Genomic DNA, 13,499 nt, shown 5'->3' with positions numbered 1-13,499 from the left:
TCAATCCTAGATACACATCAGAATCATGAGGTGATTCTCATGAAATAAGAAAAACAAGATTCTCAGGATGGGGCTGCGGGGTGGTGGCATGAGATACTTTTTGTTTCCAAGATTATTCTAACATGCAGCTCAAGTTGAGAAACATGAAAATAGAAGTAAATACTGTTATATCCCATTTTTAGAGGCTGAGCACATTCCTTGGCTTGTGGCCCCCTTCCATCTTCAAATCCAGGAGTGATTGGTCAAATTTTTCCCACATTGCATCACTTTGACGCTGACTCTTAATGCCTCTCACTCTCACTTTCAAGAATTCCTCAGCTAGTCCATTAGAATCTTCTTGTTTTAAAGTCAGCTGGTTAGCAACCTTAATTCCCCCCTTTATTGTGACATAATACATTCATAGATTCTTGGCGTTAGGATGTAGACATTTTTGTGGAGACGTTATTCTGCCTGGCACTGTCTCTGATGGTTTTTCTCTTCTCCAGGCATCTTAATATAGTTGTGCTCAAGGCTTAGTTGTCTTCTCTCTCCTATCTTCTTTCATGCTTTTGGTACTCTCATCTTTAAAAACCTGAAATGTCAATTATACATTGGAGTCTCAAATTTACATCTCTAGCCCCAGTTTTTTTTAACCCTCAAGACTAGAATATTCATGTACTTGACATCTGTATTAGATATTAGTAGATATTTCTAACTCAGTGTATTCTAAATGGAAATCTTGATGTACACCTTACCATACCTCCCCCAGATTCACTTCACCCCATAACCTTCCTCATTTCATGTGATGGTAATTCCATTTTTCCTGTTTGCTTAAGTCAGTTATCCTAGAATTATCCCTGACTCTCGTCTTTCTCTTACACACTATCTCTAGTCCATTGTCCATTAAAATCCTGTTGTTTATGTCTTCAAAATAGACTCGACATTTTCAGTAAAACAAGCACCTCTTGATTTTTAAGTCAAACTTGGGAGGATGTATATCTCTCTCAAAAAAACACTTTTCAGATGAATTTTACATAGGAAAAAATTATACCCACATTCCCAAAACTCAATTCAATAAAATGTTTTACATTTTAACAAGATATATCAACAAATACTTTAACACAATATTTAAAATTAAGATTTTAACAAATTGATGTGTGGGAAAAATCTTGAATACATTCCAAATACAATTTACAAAATGTCAGAATCATGTGGAGACGTTTAAAAAAGGATTTTCAATATGAAAACACTAATTCAAAAAGGTACATGCATCTCAGTGTTCATAGAAGCACTGCTTACAATAGCCAAGACATGGAAGCAACCCAAGTGCCCATCAATAGGCATTTGGATTAAGAAGATGTGTGTGTTATTACTCAACCATCAAAAAGATTTAAATACTGACTGCACCAATGTGGTTGGACCTAGAGAATATCATGCTTCGTAAAATAAGTCAGATAAGGACAAATACTATATGATATCACTTATATGTGAAATCTAAGAAATAATACAAATGAATGTATATACAAAACAAAAACAGATTCATAGACAGAAAACAAACTTTTAGTTACCATAGGGGAGAGATAAGGGAGAAGAGACAAATTAGGGGTACAGGATTAACAGATACAAACTTCTAAATACAAAATAGATAAACAACAAGGATTTACTGTATAACACAGGGATTTATATCAATTATCTTGTAATAACCTATGATGGAATATAATCTGCAAAAATACTGAATCACTATGCTATACACCTGAAACTAACACAATATTATAAATCAGCTATACTTCAATTTAAAAAAAGTTTCAACAAAACAAATGACCCCTTGGATTTTTCTAGTACTAACCAGTGAAATTACTGACAAAACAAATCATTGTCAATATTCATATTTACTGTTTGGTGATCACAAGCATTTTGCTCTCTAACATAGTAATTTATTACTTGTGTATAGTCTTTTTATTATGTTTTTGTTACTGTGCTTTGATAATACATTACGGTTTAAATAATTTAAAATAAAGAGAAAGAGTATTTGGAGGTAGAAAGTCTGACTTTCAGAGGTGGGTTAGTCACATTAAGAAGTCATTGTTCATACATCCAGAATCTGACCACTTTTCAGCACTTCCACTGCTTCTGCCCTGGTATGAGCTGCCATTATTTCTCATTGGATTATACTGCAGTTAACTTTCCAATAGGTCTTGCTGTTTTAACCCCCTCACCTCTTTATACCAGTCTTTTCTCATGTCCCTTCTCTGCTCAAAACCCTGCAGTGAAAGCCAAAGTCCCTGCAATGGTCTACAAGGATCCATGTTATTGATATTTACCTCTCTCCCACCCTTACCACTTGGACTTGTTCCACTCTTTTCCCTCTGGGTGGCTCTGTTCTAGCCACAGAGAATTCCTTCCTGTTTCTCAAACGCTCACACACTCTTAGGCCTTTTGTCTTCCTGTTCCCTGTACTTCTTCATAGCACCCCCTGGGTTAACATTCACTCCTGTTTTTTCCTCAAATCTCAACCTTATCATGAGGCTTATCCTGACTAGTGTATTTAATATTGCAACTTGCCTTCTCTACCACCCCATACTCCTCATCTTCCTTAAACCACTGTCTTTTCTTTTTCTTTTTCCTCTCATAGTATTTAACTTTTCTATCATGCTATATAATTCACTTATTATGTTTAGTGTTTTATTGCTTACCTGCCATCAGCTATAAGATCAGCTCCATGAGGGCAGAGCTTTTTGTTCATTGATGAATGTCAAGTACATAGAACAGTGCCAGACACCCTGACACATAGCTATGATCAATAATGAATTGTTAAGTTAACAATTGAATTAATAAATGAATTTTCCCAGTATTTCACTGTATAAGTGGAGCTGTATTTGAACACAGGCAGTATACTGACTTCTGAGCCTGTGCACCTAAACTCTCTCTTTCCGTGTATATATGTGTGTATGTCGATGTATATATATACATATGTACATATACATACATATATATTTAAATTTATTATTTTATCTTGTAAACAATTTTAATAGAAAATTAATCATTATATATGGTACAAAATCTAAAACAGATATAATATGGATATAATAGATACAATATTTTATATAATATAATACTTTTAGGATGGAATAAGAGAAACTTTTACTGTGGGAAGCTGTTTCAACTTCAGAATAACTATTTTGAAGATTAAGTTATTTAATAATGTAAATGATTTAAAACATACTTGAAATAGAGTAGATGTTCAAAAGGGAAGCTGTTAATATTTATAAAACATGAACAATGATAGCTATTGATTAAGTGGCTTTAAGGATTCAACTCTATGATCTATGTAGACATTACTGCAATGTTAGTTCCCTCCCTTTCCCTCTAGCCCCTACATTCAAGTTCAACATACTGGAGTTTATAACTGTCACAATTTTCATTTTATGTTTAGTATGAAAACGTAGACTGAAGACAAAGACCGTTTCTTGTTAAAAGGGGAGTATGATGTGGTGGAAATTACACGGATTTGGCATCAATAAAAATGTCAATTTTTCACTTATTAATTCCAGTTTTCTCAACTGTAAATCAGGGATAATATTGCAAACCTTCTAGCACTGCTAACAAGATTAAGAATTAAGTAAGATTGTGTATGCCATTCTGCTAAACTCAAATTTCCTGCACTTGAGAGTGTGGGAAATATGTCCATAGTTTTGATCATTGTTTTCACTCAGTGCTGAAGAATTTTAAGCATCTTTTTTTTTGGAACTACATAGCAGCACAATTTATTCTTTGAAAAAAAACTTAGAAATACCTAGATAATTCATAAACCTATAATTCATAAACAGGAAAATTTTCTTTAATTATGATGCTTTTATTTTATTTTATTTTATTCGAAAAGAAAGTCACAAAAATTATAATCATCCTCATCAGTTCACTCAGTCCCATGTAATTCAGTTTTTTATCTTGATTTTTGTTAGCACTTTTATGAATTCATCAGTTTTCCATTAGAGTTCAGAAAATTCTTATTCATTCAGATCAGCAGTATAGTCAGTTACCAGAAACCTATACTTGTCAGAGTCTTTTCCATGAATTCTTTGAAGATGAAAACCTTTAACAGGAACATTTTTGCAAAAGCATCAGAGTACACCCAGAACTGTCTGCAAAGGACAAAAGACTTAAAAATGACCATGGTTAAAGATTTGATGAAAGTTCATAATAATGAAATTGACAAGGAAATTTAGTTATTTCTGAGATATACATTTTAAAGTAATAACTAGAATTATGACTTATAACATTATACCAGAACATATAAGATTTTTAGAAATTTCATGTAATGTCTGAAACATTTATATTAACATATTTCTATACAAATAGCCCAAAGAAAGTTTAGTATTAGTTGTTTTCTTTGTTTGTTTGTTTTTTTATACTGCAGGTTCTTTTTTTTTTTTTTTTTTTAACATCTTTATTGGAGTATAATTGCTTTACAATGGTATGTTAGTTTCAGCTTCACAACAAAATGAATCAGTTATATATATACATATATTCCCATATCTCTTCCTGCTTGCGTCTCCCTCCCTCCCACCCTCCCTATCCCACCCCTCCAGGCGGTCACAAAGCACCGAGCTGATCTCCCTGTGCTATGCGGCTGCTTCCCACTAGCTATCTACCTTACGTTTGGTAGTGTATATATGTCCATGCCTCTTTATCGCTTTGTCACCGTTTACACTTCCCCCTCCCCATAGCCTCAAGTCCATTCTCTAGTAAGTCTGTGTCTTTATTCCTGTTTCACCCCTAGGTTTTTCATGACATTTTTTTTTTTAAATTCCATATATATGTGTTAGCATACGGTATTTGTCTCTCTCTTTCTGACTTACTTCACTCTGTATGACAGACTCTAGGTCTATCCACCTCATTACAAATAGCTCAATTTCGTCTCTTTTTATGGCTGAGTAATATTCCATTGTATATATGTGCCACATCTTCTTTATCCATTCATCCGATGATGGACACTTAGGTTGTTTCCATCTCTGGGCTATTGTAAATAGAGCTGCAATGAACATTTTGGTACATGACTCTTTTTGAATTATGGTTTTCTCAGGGTATATGCCCAGTAGTGGGTTTGGTGGTGCTGAATTCTCTTAGCTTTTGCTTTTCTGTAAAGCTTCTGATTTCTCCATCAAATCTGAATGAGATCCTTGGTGGGTAGAGTAATCCTGGTTGTAGGTTCTTCCCTTTCATCACTTTAAGTATATCATTCCAATCCCTTCTTGCTTGTAAAGTTTCTGCTGAGAAATCAGCTGTTAACATTATGGGAGTTCCCTTGTATGGTATTTGTCTGTTTTCCCTTGCTGCTTTCAATAATTTTTCTTTGTCTTTAATATTTTCCAATTTGATTACTATGTGTCTTGGCGTGTTTCTGCTTGGGTTTATCCTGTATGGAACTCGCTGTGCTTCCTCGGCTGGGTGGCTATTTCCTTTCCCATGTTAGGGACGTTTTTGACTATAATGTCTTCAAATATTTTCTCTGGCTCTTTCTCTCTTCTCCCTCTGGGACCCGTATAATGTGAATGTTGTTGCATTTAATGTTGTCCCAGAGGTCTCTTAGGCTGTCTTCATTTCTTTTCATTCTTTTTTCTTTATTCTGTTCTGCAGCAGTGAATTCCACCATTCTGTCTTCCTGGTCACTTATCCGTTTTTCTGCCTCAGTTATTCGCCTGTTGATTCCTTCTAGTGTAGTTTTCATTTCAGTCATTGTATTGTTCATCTCTGTTTGTTTGTTCTTTAATTCTTCCAGATCTTTGTTAAACATTTCTTGCATCTTCTCGTTCTTTGCCTCCATTCTTTTTCCGAGGTCCTGGATCATCTTCACTATCATTATTCTGAATTCTTTTTCTGGAAGGTTGCCTATGTCCATTTCATTTAGTTGTTTTTCTGGGGTTTTATCTTGTTTCTTCATCTGGTACATAGCCCTCTGCCTTTTCATCTTGTCTGTCTTTCTGTGAATGTGGTTTTTGTTCCACAGGCTGTGGGATTGTAGTTCTTGCTTCTGCTGTCTGCCCTCTGGTGGATGAGGCTATCTGAGAGGCTTGATGGGAGGGACACGTGGTGGATAGAGCTGACTGTTGATCTGGTGGGCAGAGCTCAGTAAAGCTTTAATCCACTTGACTGTTGATGGGTGGGGCTGGGTTCCCTCCCTGTTGGTTGTTTGGCCTGAGGCAACCCAACACTGGAGCCTACCTGGGCTCTTTGGTGGGGCTAATTACAGGCTCTGGGAGCGCTCAGGACGAGGAATACTTCCCAGAGCTTCTGCTGCCAGTGTCCTTTTCCCCACAAGCCACAGCCACCCCCCACCTCTGCAGGGGACCCTTCAACATTAGCAGGCAGGTCTGGTTCAGTCTTCCCTGGCATCACTGCTCCTTCCCCTGGGTCCTGATGGGCACACTACTTTGTGTGTGCCCTCTAAGAGTGGAGTCTCTGTTTCCCCCTGTCCTGTCGAAGTTCTGCAATCAATTCCAACTAGGCTTCAAAGTCTGATTCTCTAGGAATTCCTCCTCCCATTGCCGGGCCCCCAGGTTGGGAAGCCTGACGTGGGGCTCAGATCCTTCACTCCAGTGGGTGGACTTCTGTGGTATAAGTGTTTTTCAGTCTGTGAGTCACCCACCCACCAGTTATGGGATTTGATTTTACTGTGATCATGCCCCTTCTACCGTCTCATTGTGGCTTCTTCTTTGTCTTTGGATGTGGGGTATCCTTTTTGGTGAGTTCCAGTGTCTTCCTTTTGATGATTTTCCAGCAGCTAGTTGTGATTCTGGTGTTCTCGCAAGAGGGAGTGAAAGTACGTCCTTCTACTCCACCACCTTGGTTCCTCTCCTAAGCATCATTTTTTATCTTAAAGTAGTCATATATATACTATAAAATAAAAATGAAAATTGACCTTTTTTTTAAAGTACTGGACATTTTATACTCTAGAAAGCTATTTTAATTGTGTTTCAATTCCTCTCTTGGAGCAAATTTCACCGTTTTCTCATTTTAAAAGTAATTCAGAGGTGAATTTTGTGAAGGGCTAACTATAAGAAGCATTTTATGAAATTTCTGGCACTTAATATGTATTCAATAATTTCAGTGTCCCAAGCTCACTTTTAAAGCCTCATAAAATACTGAAATTAATCTCCATTGACTACTCTTCCTTTTCTCTTCCCTACCACATGCACAATAGCGCAGTCCTGTTTCAAAAATTTTAAGTTACTGAAATAGAGTACAGAACAATTCCATTGTTGATCTCATCTAGACCATTCTGTTTCTTTCCATTTCATGGAATATCTGCTGTTTGCTTTTCCCTATCACCTCCTGGAACTTTCTGTTTATTCTTTCTGCTTTACTACTGTAGCATTATCTCTTCTTTCTTTTCTCCTGTATGACAATGTTGACTTTTTTCTTTCCTTTTATTGCCTTCCTTTTCCTGGGATGACTATTCGAAATACATGAAGACTGAGCTATGGCAAAGATGTTAGTATTCATCTGGATGATTCAATTTACTAGGTATTTATAGTCAAATATGGAAAAATAAATCATATTACACAGTACTATTCAAAGAAAATTTCTCCTTAAGAAATGTTTTCAAGTGAAACATCGTTTCCCTCAGGTATCTGTTCTATAAATTTAGATGATGATATATTTAGCTTCTTAAAATAAAGCATATGTATATATGCTATTTGCCACTACATATATACATAATATAATAAGGATATATATGTATAATGGCAATTAGTCAATATGGAAAAAGATGTAATATTTAGTGTCTCTGAAATTTTGGATATAGAATGTAAGTCCAAAGAGGCAATTTTGAAAGAAATGATTTTGAAAATATTGCTGTCAACCAAAGTAGATGATGGATAGCAAGTTTTCTCAGACAAAACCATCAAATAGAAACTGAAAAAGACCTGTTTCAGTAAAGCAGAGAATGTTTTGACTTCTATTTTAGAAAACTAAGGTAGCCCTAAATTCTAAAAGAAAACATAGAAATTAAAGGAACACTAACCTAGGGACTGCATTAAAAATCATATTTTTATACAACTGAAAGTTGGGAGGATCATTTTCATATTCCTGATCAAATTGCTTTAGGAAAGTCCCTACTTAAAATTAAACATGGCACAGATTCACTTTTTTCCCTTATGTTTTTAAGTTTAGAGTATAATAGAGTATAAAATGGACAAAGAAAGTGAATTACTTTGAGATACAAGAGATTTAAAAAAAAAACATTTCACAGGCTAAATGAGTTTCTGTGTATTCATGTTCTGAATCAGTACTTATTTAATGAGTCAGTGAATAATGAAATTGTCCTCATTTATTAAGGAACAAGTTGTTCAGTGATATACTTTAAAAATTGTGAATTATTTTAAGAATCGTGTATATAATAATAATAAGCTAGATTATGGTCTAAAATATATATATATTTAGAAAGATTTCACTGCAGATAGATTATTCAAATTGATTTTTACAGCATATAATGATGCTAAGTAGAAGGATAAAAATGAAAGGTTCTTAAGAATTTCAGGTTTGAGAATATTATTGAGAGTTGTTAGAGAAAGTGTGTTTCAGTTATTTATTCTACAGATATTTATGAAATGCCTACTAGTGCCAGACACTATGTTGATAGTTGGGATACAATGTTGGAAAGATAAGGACTCAGTTTGCAAGAACCACAGGTGAAGAGAGCAGGCACACATGTAAACAGTTTGTAGTGATAAGTGCAATAATAGAAGTATGCACATGAAGTTATATAGTTTTAGAGAAGGCGATACTGAGTCTATTTGATTGATTTTGTTATAATTGCACAGAGGAAGTAATATTGAGTTCAAGGCTTGAAAGATAGGTAGAAGTTGTCCAGTGGCAAGGTGAAATCACACTCAAAGGACAAGAAAAGGCAAGTAGTTCAAAATGGCCATGTCTTGAATGAGAGATGTGAAATTGCAGAGGTGGGTGGGGGCCATGAATTACAGAAAATATTTAAATACTAAAGATTGTGATTAAATAATTTTAAGGTGGTTTCCCTTATGTAGCTAGAGAATCTAATAAGTTAGGCACGGATGTATATTTGTTAAAGAGCAGGTATTCACATGATCTATAACAGTTTGTAAAATTACCTCTGTCTTCTTCAACATTCTGTCTTAAGTAGAAAAATATATATATTATCAAAATATAAGTATAGGTACTATGAATAAAAGTAAAAGTAAGTATAGGTACTATACACATCAGTTTTATAAATGAAGTATATGTAGTATGGATTATTTTAGAAAATACCCTTAAAAGCACTGTGGGTTTTTCTAAGTGTTTTTCTTACAATAGATATTCTTTGATTAATGTATGTGTACTTTTCTTAATTCTACTAGCATTTTTTTTCACTACACTCCAGGCATATCAGAAGATATGAATTCACTCTGCAGTAATAAGATTGATTTTATTTTATTATTTATTTATTATTAACATCTTTATTGCAATATAATTGCTTTACAGTGGTGTGTTTCTGCTTTATAACAAAGTGAATCAGTATACATATACATATATCCCCATATCTCCTCCCTCTGTGTCTTCCTCCCACCCTCCCTATCCCACCCCTCTAGGTGGTCACAAAGCACTGAGCTGATCTCCCTGTGCTATATGGTTGCTTCCCACTAGCTATCTATAATACATTTGGTAGTGTGTATATGCCAGTGCTACTCTCTCACTTAGTCCCAGCATACCCTTCCCCTTTCCTGTGTCCTCAAATCCATTCTCTACTTCTGTGTCTTTATTCCTGTCCGGCTCCTAGGTTCATCAGAACCTTTTTTTTTTAGATTCCATATATATGTGTTACCATATGGTATTTGTTTTTCCCTTTCTGACTTACTTCACTCTGTATGACAGACTCTTAGGTCCATCCTCCTCACTACAAAAAACTCAATTTCATTTCTTTTTATGGCTGAGTAATATTCCATTGAATACATGTGCCACATCTTCTTTATCCATTCATCTGTTGATGGACACTTAGGTTACTTCCATGTTCTGGCTATTGTAAATAGAGCTGCAGTGAACATTGTGGTACATGACCCTTTTCAAATTATGGTTTTCTCAGGGTATATACCCAGAAAAGGGATTGCTGGGTCATATGGTAGCTCTATTTTTAGTTTTTTAAGGAACCTCCATACTGTTCTCTACAGTGGTGGTATCAATTTACATTCCCACCAACAGTGCAGGAGGGATCCCTTTTCTCCACACCCTCTCCAGCATTTATTGTTTGTAGATTTTTTGATGATGGCCATTCTGACAACTGGGAGGTGATACCTCATTGTAGTTTTGGTTTGTATTTCTCTAATGATTAGTGATGTTGAGCATCCTTTCATGTGTTTGTTGGCAATCTGTATATCTTGTTTGGAGAAATATCTATTTAGGTCTTCTGCCCATTATTGGAATGGGTTGTTTTTTGGATTTTGAGCTGCATGAGCTCCTGGTAAATTTTGGAGATTAATCCTTTGTCAGTTGCTTCGTTGCCAAATATTTTCTCCAATTCTGAGGGTTGTCTTTTCGTCTTGTTTATGGTTTCCATTGCTGTGCAAAAGCATTTAAGTTTCATTAGGTCCCATTGGTTTATTTTTGTTTTTACTTCTGTTTCTTTAGGAGTTGGGTCAAAAAGGATCTTGGTGTGATTTATGTCATAGAGTGTTCTGCCTATCTTTTCTTCTAAGAGTTTTATAGTGTCTGATGTCTACATTTGACCTTACATCTTTAATCCATTTTGAGTTTTTTGTGTTTTGGTTTTTTTTTTGTGGTACACAGGCCTCTCACTGTTGTAGCCTCTCCCGTTGTGGAGCACAGGCTCCGGACACGCAGACTCAGCGGCCATGGCTTATGGGCCCAGCTGCTCCGCGGCCTGTGGGATCTTCCTGGACCAGGGCATGAACCCGTGTCCCCTGCATTGGCAGGTGGAATCTCAACCACTGCAACACCAGGGAAGCCCCTGGGTTTATTTCTGTATATGGTGTTAGGGAGTGTTCTAATTTCATTCTTTTACATGTAGCTGTCCAGTTTTCCCTGCACCACATATTGAAGAGTCTGTCTCTTCTCCATTGTATATTCTTGCCTCATTTATCAAAGGTAAGGTGACCATCTATGTGTGGGTTTATCTCTGGGCCTTCTATACTCTTCCATTGAATATATTTCTGTTATTGTGCCAGTACCATACTGTATTGATTACTGTAGCTTTGTAATATTGTCTGAAGTCTGGGAGCCTGATTCTTCCAGCTTTGATTTCTTTCTCAAGATTGCTTGGGCTATTCGGGGTCTTTTGTGTTTCCATACAAATTGTGAAATATTTTGTTTGAGTTCTCTGAAAAATTGCATTAGTGGTTTGATAGGGCTTGCACTGAATATGTAGATTGTTTTGGGTAGTATAGTTATTTTCACAATGTTGATGCTTCTAATCCAAGAACATGGTATTTCTCTCCTTCTGTTTGTATCATCTTTAATTTCTTTCATCAGCGTCTTATAGGTTTCTGCATACAGGTCTTTTGTCTCCTTAGGTAGGTTTAACCGTAGGTATTTTATTCTTTTTGTTTCAATGGTAAATGGGGTGTTTCCTTAATTTCTGTTTCAGATTTTTTGTCGTTAGTGTATAGGAATGCAAGAGATTTCTGTGCATTAATTTTGTATCCTGCTACTTTTGCAAGTTCATTGATTAGCTGTAGTAGTTTTCTGGTAGCATATGTAGAATTCTCTATGTATAGTATTTTCTCATCTGCAAACAGTGACAGTTTTACTTCTTTTCTGATTTGGATTCCTGTTATTTCTTTTTCTTCTCTGATTGCTGTGGCTAAAACTTCCAAAACTATATTGAATAATAGTGGAGAGAGTGGGCAACCTTGTCTTGTTCCTGATCTTAGAGGAAATGGTTGCAGTTTTTCACCATTGAGAGTGATGTTTGCTGTGGGTTTGTCATTTATGACCTTTATTATGTTGAGGTAGTTTCCCTCTATGCCTATTTCTGGAGAGTTTTTATCATAAATGGGTGTTGAATTTTGTCAAAAGCTTTTCTGCATCTATTGAGATGATCATATGGATGGTTTTTCTCCTTGAATTTGTTAATATGGTTTATCACATTGATTGATTTGCGTATATTGAAAAATCCTTGCATTCCTGGGATAAACTCCATTTGATCTTGGTATATGATCCTTTTAATGTGCTGTTGGATTCTGTTTGCTTGTAGTTTGTTGAGGATTTTTACATCTATTTTCATCAGTGGTATTGGCCTGTAGTTTTCTTTCTTTGTGACATCTTTGTCTGGTTTGGGTATCCGGGTGATGGTGGCCTCATAGAATGAGTTTGGGAATGTTCCTCCCTCTGCTATATTTTGGAAGAGTGTGAGAAGGATAGGTGTTAGCTCTTCTCTAAATGTTTGATAGAAGTCTCCTGTGAAGCCATCTGGTCCTGGGCTTTTGTTTGTTGGAGGATTTTTTTTTTTTTTTTACGTGGGCCTCTCACTGTTGTGGCCTCTCCCGTTGCAGAGCACAGGCTCCGGACGCGCAGGCTCAGCGGCCACGGCCCATGGGCCCAGCTGCTCTGCGGCATGCGGGATCCTCCCAGACCGGGGCACGAACCCGCGTCCCCTGCATCAGCAGGCGGACTCCCAACCACTGCGCCACCAGGGAAGGCCTGTTGGAGGATTTTTAATCACAGTTTCAATTTCAGTGCTTGTGATTGGTCTGTTTATATTTTCTATTTCTTCATGGTTCAGTCTCAGCAGATTGTACTTTTCTAAGAATTTGTCCATTTCTTCCAGTTTTTCCATTTTATTGGTATGTATTTGCTTGTAGTAATCCCTCATGATTTTATGTATTTCTGCAGTGTCACTTGTTACTTCTCCTTTTTCATTTCAAATTCTGTTGATTTGAGTCTTCTCCCTTTTTTTTGTGATGGGTCTGGCTAATGGTTTATCAATTTTGTTTGTCTTCTCAAAGAACCAGCTTTTAGTTTCATTGACCTTTGCTGTTGTTTGCTTCATGTGTTTTTCATTGATTTCTGATCTGATCCTTATGATTTCTTTCCTTTGGCTAATTTAGGGTTTTTGGTTCTCCTTTCTCTAATTGCTTTAGGTGTAATGTTAGGTTGTTTATTTGAGGTAGTTCTTGTTTCTTGAGGTAGGATTGTATTGCTATAAACTTCCCTCTTAAAACTGCTTTTGCTGCATTCCATAGGTTTTGGGTCGTCATGTTTTCATTGTCATTTGTTTCTAGGTATTTTTTGATTTCCTCTTTGATTTCTTCAGTGATCTCTTCGTTATTTAGTAGTGTATTGTTTAGCTTCCATGTGTTTGTATTTTCTACAGATTTTTTTCCTGTAATTGATATCTAGTCTCATAGTTTTTTGGTCAGAAAAGATATTTGATATGATTTCAGTTTTCTTAAATTTAACAAGGCTTGATTTGTTACCCAAGATATGGTCAATCCTGGCGATGGTCCATAAGCACTTGATGAGAAAGTGTATTCTGTGGTTTTTGGATTGAATGT

Source organism: Aethalodelphis obliquidens, unplaced genomic scaffold (genome assembly GCF_003676395.1).
Source record: "Aethalodelphis obliquidens isolate GAN/ISIS:26980383/991018 unplaced genomic scaffold, ASM367639v1 scaffold8, whole genome shotgun sequence".
NCBI lineage: Eukaryota > Metazoa > Chordata > Mammalia > Artiodactyla > Delphinidae > Aethalodelphis > Aethalodelphis obliquidens.
This window is presented reverse-complemented; position numbering follows the sequence as displayed.